General features: G+C 46.5%; 1 protein-coding gene across 1 annotated transcript in view; it reads right to left on the bottom strand.

Moving 5' to 3' along the window:
- The window catches only part of SAMD11 (sterile alpha motif domain containing 11), a 180,795-nt gene that overhangs the window by 157,156 nt on the left and 3,093 nt on the right, over positions 1-20,546 (bottom strand). The gene's annotated exons all lie outside the window — the stretch shown is intronic.

Raw genomic sequence — 20,546 nt, 5'->3', positions numbered from 1 at the left:
AGGGTGAAATTCACCCTGGGCTGAGCACCAACCCGTGGCCTGTGCACCACTTAAATACTGCTTAAGACCTGAGGCTGCTGTAACTCACACGGGTGGCACCAACCTAGACCCCACCTCACTCCAGGATCAGGAGAACATAAAGAAACCACCTTTGCCACCACCTCCCTTCTCAGGTGCTGCGTCAAGCCCAGCTCAGCTGGACCCCAAAGATCTGAGCCACTAACCTGACAGCACTTCCAGCAGGAGAGCTCGGAGCATTAGTGATGGGGAGGCAGCGCCTTTCTCTGCTCCGTGGCTGGGTTGTATACAGTCCAGGTTGGTAGTGCTTGAAGTAGCCATCAGGTGGCTGCCTCATGGCCTGTGCACAATGAGTTGTTGGTCTTGGCCCAGTTCCTCGCGCACGGGCCGTCTACACCACATACACACACACACACACACACACACACACACACGAAAGCGTCACCACAACGGGATCCCTTGTTGTCCGTCTTAGCTGACAAGCAAGGACCCAATGGGCCATGAAGACCAAACTCCCCCTCTCGAGATGATCCCTCCAGGTCACAAAGGGGGAGACAAGAGGGGAAAGTTTGCACTGCTGCTGATGTGGAGTACATGCTCCGAGGATAAACTGGCTTTCACACAGAGGGAGTGTGGCCTAGTGAACAGCGTGGGACTCAGGAGACCTGCCTTCTATTCCCAGCTCTGCCACTGACCTGCTGGGTGACCTTGGGCAAGTCACTTCTCTGTGCCTCAGCTTCCCCATTTTACTGGCCTTCTTTATCCAACACTTTGAGATCTATGGATCCAAGTGCGATATAATGTTTACTTTATTCATTCTCCTGCGGCTGACAATGCAGCCTCCCTTCACAAGCATGGAGCTCACAAACATGACAACTAACAACAACAAAAGACCTCCGCCTGTATCAGAGATCTGAGGGCTGGACTGGGTGATGTCATACATCTTTTCTTGCTCTAATTACTAGGATTCTCTGATCACAGTAGAATGATCTGCTGATCAAGGGCGTCACTGTTTTTACTCTTTGGCCTGTTGGGAACAGGCTGAATCATCAGTAGATCCCAAGAACGGCAACACTGTCAGACATTCCCAGGAAACTCAGAGGACAGACACTGTTCTTATTACCGTCTTAGCATATGTCAAGTTTCACAGCTTGCAGGATATCAAGATGTTTCATGCCAACCATGGCTAACAGCACAGCATCTCAACGCAAGCCAATATCAGGGATGCCTCTCTGTACAGGTGATTATAGGTTCTGCCAGGAGGGGAGCGGAGGACAAGGTATTTCTTGATGGTTATTATAATAAGCAGCAAAGCTAGTTACTGATGCATCACACGCCAAGTATTTCTCCCACTCACATAACCCTTTATTGACACCATTCCAGGATGGTTAAAGCAAACATGGAGGGAAGGGAGATTTGCTTGTTTAAGGAGGTACAACCCTTGACAAAACAGACCATAATCAGTTATTTAGATAATTCGCGTACCGCCCTGCTCTGTAACCTGGCGGCCAAACAGGAAGACTTGACTGCAAGATCGGGAGCAAAGAAAGGAGACACACAAGGACTGTCGGCTAGAACAGCATCCAGGTGTGGAAAGAAGGGTTGGCTTTCATCTGAAAGCCACAGAGGCTTTCTGAAGCCCAATGCTCCTATTCATTACCCCAGCCCACAAGCTACAAACATACCATTTGGCAAGTGGCATGCGCCGCAGTGAGAAGACAAAGAGAATCATAGAATCATAGAATATCAGGGTTGGAAGGGACCTCAGGAGGTCATCTAGTCCAACCCCCTGCTCAAAGCAGGACCAATTCCCAACTAAATCATCCCAGCCAGGGCTTTGTCAAGCCGGGCCTTAAAAACCTCCAAGGAAGGAGACTCCACCACCTCCCTAGGTAACGCATTCCAGTGCTTCACCACCCTCCTAGTGAAATAGTGTTTCCTAATATCCAACCTAGACCTCCCCCACTGCAACTTGAGACCATTGCTCCTTGTTCTGTCATCTGCCATCATTGAGAACAGCCGAGTTCCATTCTCTTTGGAACCCCCCTTCAGGTAGTTGAAGGCTGCTATCAAATCCCCCCTCATTCTTCTCTTCTGGAGACTAAACAATCCCAGTTCCCTCAGCCTCTCCTCATAAGTCATGCGCTCCAGACCCCTAATCATTTTTGTTGCCCGCCGCTGGACTCTTTCCAATTTTTCCACATCCTTCTTGTAGTGTGGGGCCCAAAACTGGACACAGTACTCCAGATGAGGCCTCACCAATGTCGAATAAAGGGGAACGATCACGTCCCTCGATCTGCTGGCAATGCCCCTACTTATACAGCCCCAAATGCCGTTAGCCTTCTTGGCAACAAGAGCACACTGTTGACTCATATCCAGCTTCTCGTCCACTGTGACCCCTAGGTCCTTTTCTGCAGAACTGCTACCTAGCCATTCGGTCCCTAGTCTGTAGCTGTGCATGGGATTCTTCCGTCCTAAGTGCAGGACTCTGCACTTGTCCTTGTTGAACCTCATCAGGTTTCTTTTGGCCCAATCCTCTAATTTGTCTAGGTCCCTCTGTATCCGATCCCTACCCTTTAGTGTATCTACCACGCCTCCTAGTTTAGTAGAAAGTAACACTCCCTCTGCGGCAGCCCAATGCTCCACCAGCAGATCCACAAGCCAGGTTTCTCTTTATACAAACACCATGGGCGGCGGGTATAATAGGCCAGGGGAGGCTCTGCCTCCCATAGGGAGCCACTGCCACGGGACCCCAGTTGTGGGTTTGGCAGGGGGAAATTTTGCTTTTTATTATGCCCCAGGCAGGTTCTGGGGCAGCTGAGGAGGCGGTATGTGCTATTCAGCTTCCTGGGTTCATTAGTAAACTCTCTGGACTCCAGGCAGATTACTGATGATCACGGGATGCGGTCTGAGTAACATGTACCGCCTCCTCAGCCACCTCGGAACCTGCCTGGGGCATACCAAAAGCCCAGGTTCATCTTCCGGAAAAGAATAGCTTTCGAATGTTCACGGGGTGACTTGAGGTCTGCGGAGGGGAGGCGCAGCTGTGGGGACTCCAGCCAGCCCAGGGCTTCTCCAAGCAGGGGGGGCTCAGGGCTCCCGCTGGCCTGGGACTCCTCTAGCAGCGGGAGGGGGCCACAGGGGGGTGTCTCGGGGCTCTGGCTGCAGAGGAGAGGTGGGCTCAGGCCACATGGGGGGGCAGGGGTGCTCGGGCCGCGTGGGGGCAGAGGGAGGAGGTCTCGGGGCTCAGGCCATGGGGGGGAAGGGGCCTCGGGCTGCAAGAGGGGCAGGGGGGCTCTGGGCTCCGGCTGCGGGGAGAGGGGCCTCGGACTGCGAGGGGGGCAGGGAGGCTCAGGGCTCCGGCTGCGGGGAGAGGGGCAGGGGGGCTCAGGGCTCCAGCCACGCGGGGCGGGGGGGAAGGGGTGGAGCCGGGGACTAGCCTCCCCAAAGTGAGGCTCCACTCGCCACCCATGACAAACACTAACCAGTAGGAGGTAAAAGGGGGAATCCCGCTGGAGTTGTAAGTTGCACACACTGGAGCAAGAGACATTGACCTCAGGTCTACACTGCAGCGGGGTTCCGACCTAAGATATGCAACTTCAGCTACGTGAATACCGTAGCTGAAGTTGCGTATTTTAGGTCGGCTTACCTAGCGGTGAGGACGCGGGAAAGTCGACCGCTGCCGCGCTGCCGCCGACTCCGCTGCCGCCTCCTGCCGAGGTGGATTTCCGGAGTCGACGGCAGAGCGATCAGGGATCGATTTTACCGCGTCTTCACTAGACGCGGTAAGTCGATCCCCGAAAAAACGATTGCTACCCGCCGGATCGGCGGGTAGTGAAGACAAAGCCTTTGAGAGTTGGATGTTTCATCAACGTAACTATGCGGCACAGGTTTTTGTGGTGGTGAACGCCTTGCCTTTTCCTCCCAACGTAAAGATCCTTATTCTAAATAACTACACTTGGCCTTTCAACAGCACCGTTCACCAGAGCATTTCAAACCACTTTGCAAAGACTGGTTAATTAAGAACAATGGTATTGGTCCATTACTAGATGGAAACAATAGAACTGTCAATAATAATAATGCAGAAAAGGCAGCAGTATTCAATAAATATTTCTGTTCTGCATTTGGGAAAAAGCCAGCTGATGTAATCATATCATATATGATGTTGATCAAATACTTTTTATTCCAACAGTAATTAAGGAGGAATTTAAACAGCACCTATTAAAGTTAGACATTTTTAAATCGGCAGGTCCAGAGAACTTGCACCCAAGAGTTATAAAAGAGCTGGCTGAGACACACTCTTGACTGTTAATGTTGACTTTCAGTAAGTTTTAAAACACTGGGGAAGTTCTGCCAATGTTTTAAAAGGGTAAACAGGACAAATTAGGTAATTATAGGATCAACATTGTGCAAAATAATGCAGTGGCTGATACTGGACTTGATTAATAAAAGAATGGCAATATAATCAATGCCAATCAACATGGATTTATTGGAAACCGATCTTGTCAAACTAACTTGATACCTTTTTTTGACGAGATTACAAGTTTGGTTGATAAAGGAAATGGTGTTCATGTAATATACTTAGACTTCTGTAAGATGTAAGAGTTGGTACCATACAACATTTTGATTCAGAAATTAGAAGGATATCAAAACAGTGTGCCACACATTAAATGGAGTTAAAACTGGCTAACTCATAGATCTCAAAATGTAACTGTACATGCGGAATCATCATTGAGCGGGTGTGTTTCTAGTGGGGTCCTAATAGGGACTGGTTGCTGGTCCTACGGTATTTAACATTTTTATCAATGACCTGGAAGAAAACAAAATCATTACTGAGAAAATTTGCAGAGGAGGAACAGATTGGGAGAGTGGTAAACAATGAAGAGGACAGGTCACTGATTCAAAGCAATTGGGATCCTTTGATAACCTGGATGCAAGCAAGCAAATACACGTTTTAATACAGCCAAATGTAAGACCGTGTATCTAGGAACAAAGAACATAGGCCATAATCACAAGAGGAGGGACTCTATCCTGGGAAGCAGTGACTCTGAAAAGGACATGGGGGGTCACGATGGATAATCAGCTTAACATGAGCTCCCAGTGCAACTCTGTGATCAAAGGGGCAAATGAGATCCTTGGATGTACAAACGGGAATATTGAGTAGCAGTAGAAGATTGTATTATCTCTGTATTTGGCACTGGTGCGACTGCTGCCGGAATACTTGTGTCCATTTCTGGTGTCCACAATTCAAGAACAATGTTGATAAATTGGAGAGGGCTCGGTTTAACACAGAGAAGGTTAAGGGGTGACTTGATCACAGTCTAAGTACCTACATGAGGAACAGAAATTTAATAATAGAGGGCTCTTCAGTCTAGCAGACAAATGTATAACAAGATCCAATAGCTGGAAGTTGAAGCTAGACAAATTCACACTACAAATAAGGTGCAAATTTTAAACAGTGAGGGTAATTAACCACTGGAACAATTTACCAAGGGTTGTGGTGGATTCTCCATCACTGGAAATTTTAAAATCAAGACTGGAAGTTTTTCTAAAAATAGCTGCTCTTGTTCAAATAGGAATTAATTCAGGGAAGTCCTATGGCCTGTGTCATAGAATCATAGAATATCAGGGTTGGAAGGGACCTCAGGAGGTCATCTAGTCCAACCCCCTGCTCAAAGCAGGGCCAATCCCCAACTAAATTCCAAAATCCCTAAATGGCCCCCTCAAGGATAGAACTCACAACCTGGGTTTAGCAGGCCAATGCTCAAACCACTGAGCTATCCCTTCCCCCCCCCGGAAGTCAGACTGGATGATCACAATGGTCCCTTCTGGCTTCATAATTTATGAATCTGAGAGTCACAATTCCCATGTGATGTTCCATAGGAATCATCTCCATTTTATATATGGGGAAACTGAGGCACAGAGCAGTTAAATGTCCATATTTGCAAAGGTGGCTTGTAATTTTGGACAACTAGGGCCTGATTTTCAGAGGCACCACACACCCCAGAACCCCAATTGAGGTTCAAGACAGCTTTGGCTGCTCATCACCTCTGAATGTCAGGCCCCAGGTGACTTAAGTGGTGTAAGATGCCACTTTTGAAACAGGGGCTTACGTGATTTGACCAAAGCAATACAACTCATCCCTGGCAGAGGCAGGAATAAAAACCAGGTCTCCTGACTCCCAATCTGCTCCAATCACCACCAGATTTTTTTTTTTTTTTTTACAAGATGGTGAAGCCACTATATGCAAAATACTTATCCTGAAATGCAGGCAAGATTTTTACCCGCAGGTCATAATATAGGTTCTCGTAAAGAAACGCTGAGCACAGATGGTCATATTTTGGCTTCAGTTTCCAACCCCTTGTCCATGGGAACACCCCATGGGATTTCTGCCAGCTGATAGCCCATAATTTGGCATCTCTTATATCTGGATTAGTAATAAGTAGAGATGGGCCCAAACAAAAACCTTGTATCTGAACACCCCCCAAGCATTGCTGCATGCCCAGCAGTCATCAGATTGGATCCCACTGCCACTCTACGGAAGAGCCCAAAGTAGTCAAGTTCATTATGTCCTTCCATTTAACAGCTGACCCCATCCAGACGCAGAACAAGCATTTGTATAACGCAGAACTTGGGCAGGCGGGCGAAATCACACACCAAGAATGCATTAAAGAGAGAAAGGAAAAGAACAGTTCCGGCAAATTAAGGATGGTTTCTCTGGGGTAAAATTTAAAACATTTCAAGCAACTTAAAGCCGAGTATGAGCCTCACACCAAAGATTTCCTTTGTCAGGTCTGAGGGACTTCCTCAGGTGGAAGAGGCGGGTCTCCAAACCTGGGAAATCACTGAAACAACTGATACGTAGACTTTATTACATACTGACCTCATGTGTGGTCTTACTGCACTGCCATGAAAGTTATCAAGCCAGAGTCTGTACTGGCTTACATCCTTTGCAATTCCCTGGACTTTGCACAGGCTGGACACAAGTCAGTTTGGACAGAATATGGTCCTTGAGTTTATCAGTGTGCAAAGAACCTTGCTCAGCCCACCCGAAGCTTCCATCTGCAACAAATACGAACACCTGAGTTGTTTCATTTCACACCCGCTAACAAGTCCTATTGGGCAATCTGGAAAGGATGGGACGTAACCGGACTGGATGAGTTACTTCACTTCACTCCCTTGAGGGACATTTTGTCGTCTCGTTTGCCAAAACTGCCAGGCTTGGCGAGAAACGGGACAGATAAGGATCTTGATGCTCTTTTACTCCTGTTGGGTGCCGACAGATTTCAATATCTAACTTCCTTATATCTGTGGGTGGTCATGGCTTTATTGCCCACTGGAAAGTGAGCAGAGCCTCCAATGTTTGAACAGACACTTCTCCTCCCACCCTGGCCTCAGTGCATTTGCATCCTGCTGGAGAGCAGGGACAAGAGCTTTTCAAATAAGTGAGATCCCTAGGTGCTAAGGAACAATATTCTCTCCTTTACACTCTCTGTAGCCCCCGCTGCTGTGCTGACTGCAGTAAATTTCACTGCGGCTCGGAGGAAAAAGTATTACGCTTACATTTTGGGACTTTAGGGCCTGACCCCATAATGGATCCTTCATCAAGTCTACTCTCAAATAACAGTGTGTGGGATTAGACCCTTAGGTCTAATTATTGACAGGGCATATATCCCCAAATATCCTTCATACTTACTTTTCGGCCTTCTGAATGTGATAACAAGTATAATTTATTAGGGAAGTCAATGGAGTGACAGCCTCTTATAGCAAGGCTGAATTTGGCCCTCTGTACCCAACAGGGGAGGGGAGCATCCTCCATCCTTGTAGAGTTTCGAAAAGACACTCATTATTGTAGCATCTGGGAGCCATTGAAGATTTCACAGGAACAGATTCTCAGCTGGTGCCAATGAGCTCAGCTCCACTTACTTCAAGCCCATTCACACCAGCGGAGTATTTAGGCCAAAACGTTTTGGAGTCACATTGTCAATTTCAGGATTAAAAAAAAAAAAGAGAGAGAGAGAGAGAAAGAAACTTTTAACATTCAGTATGAAAAGTGATAACACAAGACATGTGTGGGTTACCCCACTAGTGCTGGGTGACATTTCAAATTGCTTCCTTACTATTTTAGGACCACATACTCTCCCCGATCTGCACAGAGGCCTTGCTGATGACCCTGGGAGCTGTACATGGAAGATAACATGGGAATGTCTACACAGCCCGGATCAGTGAGCCCCCCCAGCCAAGGTCCACAGACTTGGGCTAGTGGGGCTCACGCAGCACTCTAAAAGTAGTTGTGTAGACAGTGCTCTGAAGTTGCGGCTCAGACTGGAGCTTGGACTCTGGAACCCTGCGAGCGGGGAGGGTCCTGAGCTCAGGCTCCAGCCCAAACCCGAATGGCTACACCGCAGTAGAACAGCCCCACTGCCTGAGCCCAAGTCAGCTGACACAGGCCAACCGTGGGTGTTTAACTGCAGTGTAGACATACTCTAAGGGACCATACTGAGCCACTTTCCATGCTTCGTTAGGCTCCATTCTCTGACCCAGACCAGATTCTGATCAGCACCATTCCAGGCTGAAGCTGGAGAAACTCCACTGAAATCAATGGAGTTAAACTGGTGTAAGTCTGATCAGAATCTGGTGATGTATTCACACTGTAGTGAACATTTTACACTGGTGCAACTCAGATCACAACTTAGTAGTAGTACTAGTAGTAGGTATGTAGTGGCATGGAGCAGAACTCAATCTGCTAGGCGCTGTACAAACACAGAACCAAAGATGGGTCCCCCGGCATTCACACTGTAGGGTTTATTTTCCATTCTTTTAAAAACCTACCCTAAAATACTACAGTATGGACTATACTGGCCTACAATGCTTGAATAACATAGTGAAAGCTGGAGTGTCTTGGGCCATCAATGAAGAACACTAGTATGTTTTAGAAGGGTTCTTTAGAGCTAAGTGGGTAAGTCACCAGGGGGAGATAAAAGGCAAATTGGTATCATAATCTCCTCTGAAAAAAAAGTGTTTGTGTTCTGTTCACCCCCACCATAAAGAAAAAGCTCGTGAGCATCCCAGATTGCAGGCGGTACTAGGGGAAGAAAAGTTATTGATCTGAGAGAATTCATTTTACTATAAGGGGCTGGTACTTTTACTTATTTAATAAAGGTCTGGCGTCAAACCACTGTGAATTTCAGGATTATCTAATTCTATCTAATCTCATTCAATCATTGATGCTCCAGACAGTAGCAGAAAGGAATGCCTGTCCTTTCCTGTCTTCAGGCGCTATCTCTGGTTGCCCTAGCAACACGGCAAAAGCAGCTTCAACAGAGCTGAGTATCACCTATCACATTCATCCCTGGATAAGAAGAAAGGAGGAGGTTACAGGGGAGTTTCTGCAATTTGATGGGTAGACACATGCAGAACTGTTGCCGCCACTGGAGGGGAATGGACCCATAACTCTGAATCAGCCAGGCCCGGGAGGAGTTCGGATGGATCTAGACTCCTGCGGGGAAGCGTGAACATGAAGACAGTGGACTGACTTCCTGCTGTCCAGCAGAGCGTGCTGCTTTCTTTTATTACAAAGTTTTATACTAAAAGAAGTTGTGGCGATTAAGTGGCCTGATTTAACTGGAGCTATTTAAAATCCCAGTGCTGTTTTTAAAATAAGTTCTGAAAACACTGAGTTAGGACCCAATTAGAGGCACCCACATGACTTCCTTTGCTGCCATATCACGACCAGGACTATTTCCAAGGAGGATTTATTTTCTGTGCCAAAAGTTCTTAAATTCTCTCCTCTAGCACTGAAAATTATTTTGCTTTTCTGCTCCTTAAATCACCAGAAACTGTTCAAGGAAGGGTCTTCCCTTCTAGATGTTGAATGCAAAATAAATAAGTAATGGGTGCTTGTCTAGCATCTTCCATCCAGAGATCCCAATGCTCTTCAGAAACACGGATTAAACCTTACAACAATGCTGTGATGTAATTCGGCGTTGTTAATGGTTTCTGGTTTGCAATGTGGTACACTGAGGCACAGGAAGGAAAGGTCAAGGACCAAATTTTTAAGAGTGGCCACTAGTCTGGAGTGCCCAACTCGAGATACCAAGGGCCTGACCTCTATGGGAGCTTTTGATGTTCGGTACCTCTGAAAAATCCTATCCTACTAGGGTATGTCAACCAGAGCCCAAGCCACATCAGAAAAGCACCATCTACACAACTATTTATAGCACACTCATGTGAGCCCTGCTAGCATGTGTCTGTGGACCCAGGCTAGGAAACTTGTTCCCCAGATGCTGTGTAGACATACCCTAAGTGTCTAAAACCAGGCACCCAAAATTAGAGTCACCCCAATTTAAAGGGTGCTTTTGAAAGTATGGGCCTAAGAGACTTGTCCAAGGTCACAAAGTGACTCAATGTTGGAGCTAGAATACAACCCAGGAGTCCTGACTCCCAACTCTTGCCACTACAGTTAGGCACCTCAGGTTCTTTCTTTATTTCACTGTACTGAGAAAAAGAAAAAGCAGCAGCTTTATCCAAGCAAATGGGAAAAGCCTGGAGTTCTAAGACAAGCCTCGCATTAACGAAAGCTGCTGCGTGATCATCTCAACCTGCTGCAATAGCACAAACATACGTGAACAATTAGTTCACAAAATAACAGTAGCTTTCAGCCCTCCGAGAGTTTCCATTGAATGCCGTAAGAAGTAGCAACACCATCACACTCTCAGTTTCTACCCCTACCTGCTGCCCACACAGAGATGCTCAGTCCTTTCCCATCTGCAACTCAGGGTCTAATCCCACACACCTTGTTCTGGAAAACACCCTGCTGAGGTCAAGCCTGTTTGCATGAGCCCCAGTCTAAAATTATAACCTCATCCATATCTGGGGCGACGTTCTGCCCTCAGACCTCTCTGTGCAAACAATCAAGAGTGCAGCCCTTTAGATGCAACTTCTCCAACTTCTGTTGCACACACTGACAGTGCTACTTTTTCCTGGCTTTCCCCTACTTTCACTACAAATCTTAGGGGGAAACAATGATCCCTCCATCTTATACAGCCCAGGTCATAGAAAGGGTTATGCATCTACATGAGATATTATTTCTTTTTGCTCTTTCAGTATGTCTATCCAGCCTGCATGCAGGGTAAGCAGCAGGCATCACTTACAGGCCAGAGAGTCTGCTTGCAATGAACCTGTCTTCTTGACTCAGGCTGGTGAGGATCCTATGGGCATTTGCCCTGGTTGGAGATGTTAGAGATGAAAGAAAACCCTTGATCTACCCACAAAACACCCAACACACCTGAAAATGAAGGATTTCCAATACAAGGGCAATATACAATATATATTATGATTATTAAAGGTTATCAAGGAGCAGGGCACATTTGCACACAAAAGCATCCCTATTTTGCAGCTATGTAAATGCAAAATAAAGGAAAAGCAGCTAAAGTTCTGCTTTAACTAGATCTACAATATGGGTAATTTTTTTTTTCTTCCAGGCTTGGGAATTCCCTCCATCCACCTCTGAGACATGTTACAACAAAATCCTCCATCAGATTATATTTACGACCCAGGGGAAAGTGTAATTTCCTCTCCGCTCTCACTGGTTTTGTTAAAACAACACAGCCAAAAATAAGAGCAAGGAAATGCATTTCCCCGGTGGGGGGTAGGGTGTACTGGAGAGATACCTTAGTGTGAGAGCAGCAGAAGGATGAAGCAAAGAAGCTAAAGGAGACGGCCATCAATTTCACTTACAAACCCACATGTGATTCATGCGGCGATAAATAGCACAATCAGTGAAACGTCTCTCTGTGCCATCAACTGAAAGACGCAAATTTGGTGACAGAGGGCCCAATACTGCAAGGTTCCCATTGACACCAGCGGGAGCAAAGGATGCGCATTACCGCCTGGCAGGATTGGGCCCAGAGCTGGGGGAGGGGGCTTTCTCAGGCTGTTGGCTTGGTGAAGATGATGCACTTCGCTCTGGGGGAGGATGGGGGTGGAGAAGGAGGAGGAGGAGACGATGCTGCCAACCAAGATTCAGCACTGGCATCTGTTGTGTAGCAAGAAGCTTGCCAGCCCTGTGGATGAAGGAAACAGACTATGCATAGGAGAAACAGAAGACGACAGTAAAAGAAAAAAAAAGAACAATATGTAATAAGTGGAGGGCAAAGACGAGTGTATAATTCCCACCGAACGTTACTCTATTTTTGCGTATATTAAAAACAGAAGGACTCTCTTCAAAAAGCTATGACAAAGAATGCTGCTTCTCCACTCTCCCTGCCTTACAAGCCCATTACAGAACATAGCATAAAAAACACATCACCGCTACACAGTTTAAACAGGGGACAGTTTACTTTTAAACGCTCAGGAAAAAAGGAATCAAGTCCAGACAGTGGGAGTTAATACTGGTCCCTTCGTCAGCTCTGCAGGTTAGGTCCCTTGTTCACTAAAGGCACTTGCCAACAGACTCCAAATGAGCACTGATCCTTTTGATGAAGGCCAACAGGTTTGGACACCGACCACTGCAAATTAAAACCAGGTGTCTGTGCCCTGAGGCAACAGAGACCGCCCTAAGCAGTTTAATGACATCTCTAAATAATTTTGACAGCAAAATTACTTATCCTATCTCACCTTTACACTGCCCTTGACACAATCCTAACGAGATGATGTTGCTTTTGCTTCTTTTATTTAGCTCTACCTATCTCTGCTCTACATTTTACTCTTTTTCCTTGGACTGGTAGATTTTTCCAAACTCACTGGAGCGTCTTTAAACTTGATTCCGCAGTTTGCCGGTCATGCAGCCTTAACTGCAAAGCCTAGCTTGTGTCTTCTGACCTACTGGGCTGAATCCACTCCAGCGCTTATTGGTGGTATAAGCCAGGGTGTAGGACCACCCACTCCCCAGGTGCAGAAAATCCACCAGGGGGCACAATGCAGCCAAGCAAGAGTGACAAACTACACTGTGCTTGGGGGGTGGGGAAGAGGGCATGGACACGGATTCATTGATCTACAAGCCTTACGGAGCCCCTGCTGGAAATTAAAGTTACCGTCTCCAAGCAGAATCCCTGAAGCAGTGGAAACACTGCCTGCCATCTTGCCTCTGACCTCAGGCATGAATTCCCCATCCACAGCACCAAGGAGGGTTACTCTGACTCATTATGTACAAGCCCCATTAAGGCACTGGTGGCCCTGCTCCTAGCCCCGCAATGTAATAGCCCACTGGCATTCACCTTGCTTCTTTACTCCCTAGAACAGCAGCAATCTTGACTGTAGCTGCATTACAGCTCCCATTTTTACCCAGGTCGGTAAATATCCTCCACCTTGTACCCTTTAGTGTCCCCGGAAAGTTAACACGATTTTCCTAGACTGGAAAAGCTTATGCACCTCTACTATTCACTCCCCACATTGTGCTCCAATTAATGTTTTCCTTTTCAGAGCGCTTTTAATAATCTGCAAAACTAAATCATTCGGTACTGCACCAGCGCCCTCCACCCCATTGCTCTTACCCTCACACTTCTATATACAAATAATAATTAAATGTCTCATCCATGCAACACCTTCTTCCAAAATCTCCAAGGCACGTGGACAATAACAGAGCAATTGTAAGGCATTCTGCACAAGGTTTGGCCTTGAAGCCTACTCAGGAGTAACAGCTAGCACAGAACACAGTTTCCCACTTAACAGGCAGCATCTTCCAGGTGTGCGCTGGCTTCTCCTTCACCTCTGGGTGCAACTCAAGCTACAGGTTTTGCTCTATGATGCTCTGTATGGTCCGGGACCCAGCAAGTTTAGAGACCTGCTCCCTCCCTGCCACAAGAACAGCTGATGTGTATTTGCTCACAGCCCCTGCATTTGAAAGTCTTGGGGCTGGGAGTTGAGGACTCAACTCTACACTGGGCAGGCAAAGTCGCTCTTGTTCCCCTCAGGGGCATGGTGTTTTTCCTCAGACTCCTCGCTGAAGGGGGTTGTCCACGAGAAGGATACATCAGCTGAACCTTTGGGGCTGTGGGAGTGTTTTGGTTAACGCTGGAGGTCAGGCTCAGAAAACAGGTCCAATGCATGCAATTTAAACATCTCCTAAATAAATCAATTACAAAAATCCTAAACTAAACTGAATAATTCAACAACAAAACCTAACTAAACTAAAATGTGCTGGATTAAACACAATACTCCACATCAGCATGAAACCACAAATAAAACCAGCAAGCTGTGCCAAGGGCCGCCAGGAATAAAAATGTCTGTAAATCTGCTTCCCAGAGGGGCTTTTTCTACAGTCATAAGGGAATCGCCAAGGACATAAAGGCAAAGCTGAAAATAGCTACCTGCATGCAAACCCCAGGATCCGTGCGCTCCAAAACTCAGACTCTCAGACAGGAGCCCAAGATCCAATCCATTCAGTTGAAACCAAGTTTTCAGGCTCAATCCTGCCCACACAGGCACCCAGGAAAGCAGCCATGACACTGAGCAAGCTAAGTCCTATTCGTACAGGTGAGTTTCACTGGAACAGCCTCACCTCATGCAGGAGTCCCCAAGCTTTGGATCAGCTAAATTCCAGCCCCCTGCAGCCAACAGTAGGGATCACAGTGGGGCTGAACTTCCCCGTCTGGCTACTCTCTTCTGACCCCTTCAGGTTGACAGAGGCACCGCATAGCATTCTTCTCCATCCCAAGGGCAGACGACCCAAGTCACTCTGCGGGGTAGGTAGGGAGAGCGGCTCTGACCCCACTGGGACAGATCAAAGGAAAACCCATCTCAAGACCCCTGTATAGCTATATTACTAACCCCACTGCCTCTGACCTAGGAACACTGCATGGTTATTGGCACATTTTGAGCTAAGCAATGGGAACTTTAACTGATCCCACACACTTTGTTTCTAAATTAAAAAAAAAATCAATTTAGATCTTTTCCAACCTCACACACAATTGTGTGGTGATGACAAGAACCAACCCAAAACAAAACAAACACCCTCTATGTCTATCAAATCAACAGCAAAACTGGGCCCCAGTAAACAAATTATCATTGTCACTGACCAAGTTATGAACAATTACCATGAGCCCTAGAGGCATGCAAGAAAAGAGGTAGAGGGATTTTAAAATATATTTTATTGGGATTTCTCTTTTGTTTTACTGCACCTATGCCACGACAGGGTTTTAAGAAGCCTGCCCTTCCATCTTTACATGTGATCTGCACATCAAACCCAGGGTAGATAAGGCAGACTTTCAAAGAGAAACCCTGGCTGTGAAAAGACAGAACTGAAAAAAAAAAAAGGAAAGAAAGAAAATCCCATGTTAAATCCTAAGACATTTTCAGAGGCAGCCTGGCTCAGGTTATTATGAAAAATACTCTAAAGGGTCACGCTGGTGATGGAAACAAACAAAGGAGATCCATGCTTGAAAATGCTTCCCCTTTGCTATACTGGGCATGCAATCCTGGACATTACAAATCTAAGCCCTTTTGCTCTAATGAGAGAGATTTTAGTGCTGGCCTCTGCAAAATCCTTCCCCTGTCCTCCCCCACTTTGCTAAGGTGACTGTCCCCCATGAACAGGTCAGGCCTTCCTCAGGGGCCTGGCACAGCCAGAAAAACCACTCGCCACCACCAAGAGCAGCACAACCCTATCCAGTCTAAGGGCGCCTTTCATTGCACAGACTGAGAGTTATTGGCATTGTGCGTGTGCAGGAAAGTTTAAGGGGAAATGCTGAAAAATGGTTCATAGCTGAAATGCATTGGAATGCACCAAAGGGCCTTTTGTAATTTAAACCATTCTTAACTGAAAATATTTGGGATCCATGTAAATGGGGGATACAGACCTAAGCATGCAATTTACAAGTCTCCTGCCTGCAACCATTTTTGTGCCTTCTTGGCATCCTGCATGTACAGCAAAACATAGGAGTAGAGACCCAGGCAATTTAACCTCATCTGAACTACAAAGACTGAGGTTGCATGAACCTATTGTGTGTGTGGGGGGGGGTCTAGCTCTCCTTAACCGCAAACAGAGGGGGCATGGCAAAACAGGGGTGCAGGCCTATGCAAAGCAAACTTTCCTTAACGGTGAAGATTTAGAAATGATGCATGAAATCCGGAGCGCTCCAGCCCCCTTTCATTGCAAAGCTTGGGGGGGGGGGGGGTCGGGGACACACGCCTGGACTCACCTAATGGCAAAGCTTTTTCTGCCTGCAAGCGACTGTGTCCATGAAAGGCACAAACCAGGGCGGGGGATGCGTCTGCCCTCTCCTAGCCCCGGAGTGACTCCCCCGCCCTTCTGCCCGATTCCCCACGCGGCTCTGATTGATGCCCCGGCCAGGCTCCGAGACGCGCCCGGGGAGGGGGAGCCGCTGCCGCTGCCCGAGGGAGGAGGCGCCGAGGCAGCAGGCGAGACGCGGCTGCTCCTCCTCCGCCTCGCAGGAAACCAGCGGTCGGTCACAGAACTAGCCGAGGCGCCGGCCGCCGTCTGCAGCTGCAGCAAACGAGCTGCGACGGGGAGGGGGGGGAAGCGGGAGCGATCCGGGCTCTGCTGGGGGGGAGGGAGCCGAGCCGCATTCCTTGCTGCTTTGTGTGTGTGTGTGTGACCTGCCCCTTGCTAATGCAGGGGTGCGGGGGCACCCGCCATTACAACCTCACTGCAGGGGGGAGCCACATCAGCCGTCCCAGCCCGGTTCCTTAGCTGCCTGGGGGCAGCCAGGCACCAAACAAGTCTGCTAGGTCTACACACACCCTCGCTCTCTCCCTTGCAGACCCATGCACTGAGGAGGGCTGTGCAGATCCTCTGTGGGAGGCCAGGGCACATTCCAGGCCCAGAGATGCCCTGAGAAATATGACCCCTCCTGACCCCTTGGCAGACAGGAGCTCATGTGCACTGGCTGGCCACCTTCCCCTCTGTCAACCCCGCCCAAGAAGGTGTGGGGGGAAAGGGGTCTTTCTTTCCTTTTGCTGGGTTGATTTTGCTTCTGACGGTTTTACAGCAGCTGGTAAAAGGTTCAGGCCCAAGGTAAAAGTCTCCAGCTCCTTAGAGCTGCTTTCCCAAACTGGTTCCACGGCGATATGTAATTTGCTTTCCAAATCAATCCTCCCTTATCAGACCCCAAAAAGGACCCAGACAGGGCCTGAGAGCAAGCACTGATTTTGATTAAAACTCTTGATGTTAAATTCCATTTGACAGGGTAGAAGAGTTGGATCAATTAAATGTAACCTTTGCAGAAGGGAGGGCGGGGCCAGGTGTTTGGGCCATTCTGCTCTCAGCTTGCAGCACCAGCAAGAGTAATTCACCCATAAGCAGCTAGCTCTGCCCCATTTCAAAAATAATTCATGAGCTTGGCTGGCCTGTTCCTGTTGACAGTAGGCCATCTCATTTACACCAGATTCCCAGCAGTGTAAACTTCCCTGGATAGTATCAGGCCCACAGTTCCATTGCATGCTCTGGATACAACCATAGCAGAGGGACCCAGATCTCACGGGTGTAATTCACACTTGCCTGCTGTATCTACAATATAAAATACAGTAAGTTCTGTGTAGGATGGCTAAGAGCCCCCTGCTCTCATTGATTCTTAAACCACAGTCATCAGACAGGGAAAGATAAATTGTCCCCATTTCTTAACTGTTTCCTAGTATAATTGCTTTGAATATATAGTACATGCAAATACTACAGCGCACTGTCAGGGGAGTCCAGATTTAATGTGAAACTGCCAGTACACACTGGAGAGAGAACCAGCTAAATCATGCTTGCCTGACAAGGGAGACTAAAGTGCCAGTGGAACCTCTCATGTGAGTAAGGCAAGTGGGAGTTGGTCCATGGATAGTAACTCATGGGTTGTAGAAAGAAGAGTAAAGTTAGCATCAATAAGGTTTTCCTTCAACGGAGGAAGAATGGTCTTGTGGTTAAAGCAGCGGACTGGGAGTCAAGAGACCTAGGTTCCGTTCTTCGTTCTGATGCAGTTTTCCTACATGTGACCTCAGGCAACCACTTAAGCTCCAGTCCTACAGTGAGATCTACCAAGTACAGCCCTGTGTTTGTGCAGAATCCCACTCGAGTCTGTGGGGTTCCGTGAGAATGCAGGAGGCCACTTGTATGGATCTTGTTGCAGGGTGGGGGCCTGATTTTCCAACGTGTTGAGCATCCAGAAATCCCGCTTAAGTCATTGGGAGCTGCAGGTGAAAGTCAGACCCTCAAACCCAGAGCTGGTTCTAAGGGCAGGCAAACATGGTGATCGACCTAGACTCCAACTTTCAGGGGGTGCTGCATCACTCAGACTTTTTTAGGGGAAGGGGGACAAATATGTTTTCTGCCCTGGCTGGCAAAACAGCTCAAACATCTTAGTACTTCAGCTACCCCATCTTTAAAATGAGGATAATGACACTTTCCTACTACACAGAGGTGTGGTGAGGCTAAAGTAATTAGAGTTTGCCAGATGCTTTGAAACACTATTATGCAAGATGCTATATAAGTGCATTGTTTTTACATTTTAATTTCTAAAAAGGAAAAGAACATTTTATTTTAAAAGGACTTGTATTAAGACACATTTATCAAATATCATTATCTCCATCTTTCACTTCAGACATTTCTTAATAACTTTAGGTTGTCTTCCTGGAACACTACAACATACTCAGTGGTATTAACAAGCTTATGACAATAATGGTTAGCTTTCTCATAGCATGATCTACACTCAAAGTAAGGAAAATTATGCCAAGAGCACGCTGATTGCTACACAAAAATGAACAAAATAAAAGCCAGTTGCTGTGCTAAAATAATCCAGAATAAAGGTTATTCCGCTGTCAAAACCTTTCCTACTTCATCTCACTGGGAGAAGGGGGCTGGGAGACATGTCAAGACAGATTTTCTTTTCCTTTCCTAATACTAAATGAGCTTCTATTTCCATTGATATCAGGAGTTTCTGAACTTTTTCAGTTTAGACCACGTTTTAACATGGAGATCGTCTCCAAGACAACTCCCCTCCCACCTGCAATCAGGTAGCATCCCTGAGGCAACAACAGCAATTGCTTATGTAGAAAAGTAACCTTAGGGAAGTATTTAGTGTTGTTTTAGCTGTCTTTTAATGCAATTTAGCAGCTGGAAATGAGGAGCAGCCATCATCATGTGATCAGCCAGTTCTCAACAGACCACCAGCAAGTGCTCTGCAGACACCGTGGTCCATGGACCAAAGTAAAGGAACCTCTCAGATCTGTAGGGTCAATAATAAAAAACAAGTGCACAAAGGGCCCAAACCTGTAAACACTAATTACCCAGCATAGTGCTTACTACTGTGAGTTGTATCACTGAAGTCAATGAGACTACTGAGGTGGAATTAGGGCAACCAAATAGCAAGTGTGAAAAATCGGGACAAGGGTGGGAGGTAATAGATGCCTATATAAGTCAGAGCCCCAAATGTTGGGAATGTCCCTATAAAATTGGGACATCTGGTCACCCTAAGTGAGATGCTGGCCCCATTAAAGTACTGTACATGGCAAAACTCCCATTGACTTCACTGGAGCCAGGGTTTCAACCTATGTGACTTACTAATTGTGAGATAGTAACTGAAAAATTATATGGTGAGATAAATAGTATCTTTAGGTTTTGTTCTGCGATGACTTTTTCAGTGTAAACTGCTACAGCACAATATGTGCTCAAAGAGTTAAGTTACAAATATAGATTATATATTTGCTTTGACTTCTGCAGGCCACTTACTGAACATTTTTCTAAGCAACTTTTCATTTAAACATGCATATATATATATATATATATATATGAATATACACAGAGGAATCATTTAAATTCTGGGATTCTAAATAAACATACTTTACTTTCTCAGAGATTTACCATGTATGACTTCATAAAGACAACAGAAGAAAAAAATATCCTGGATAAAAAAATATATAGAATAGCATTTGTTTCCACAGTTCTCGTTATAAAAATGCATTCAGTTACAATGATTCTTCCAACTCCAGGATTTAGTTTAGTTGTGTGAACCAAACAGGATTTTAACTGATAAAAAGAATTGTAACTATATCTTTATAGTGTACACACATATCCCAGCTACACATATTTTTAATGTCTTAGTTCTATGCAAGACACACTTCTGATTCCGCACCACGCTGTATTTATGACATCACCATCTTCTCCATGGAAATCCTGATGTCACACATAATGAGATTTTAAGAGTCCCCAAGAAATACTCAGATGGGGGATGGAAAGCACCGTGAACTCAATGTTTAAGGTGAAGCAAAATAGAGCTATAAAAACAATGATCACTGTCAAGGATGAGAATGTTATAAAAGTTTTTTTTTCTGAGGGGAGGAGGTGGTAGCTCCAAGATATGTTTGTTAATCCTTCTCAAGTTTATCTAAACCTTTTGCAAAACATGAGTATTCTGATCCTAACATGTGGGTACTTTTAATTTCCTTTGTTTCAGTTGCTTTACCCTTCCGCAAAATACACACACACACAAAAGGGGGGGGGGGTGAGGCTGGAGCTGGTGAATGATTTGCAGTTTGCATAGCTGTGATATTTCCCCCGGTCAATCATACATGCACACTCTGCATTACATCCT

Source organism: Emys orbicularis, chromosome 22 (assembly GCF_028017835.1).
Source record: "Emys orbicularis isolate rEmyOrb1 chromosome 22, rEmyOrb1.hap1, whole genome shotgun sequence".
Lineage (NCBI taxonomy): Eukaryota > Metazoa > Chordata > Testudines > Emydidae > Emys > Emys orbicularis.
Note: the sequence above shows the minus strand (reverse complement) of the source record. Positions and strands in the feature narration are given on the sequence as shown.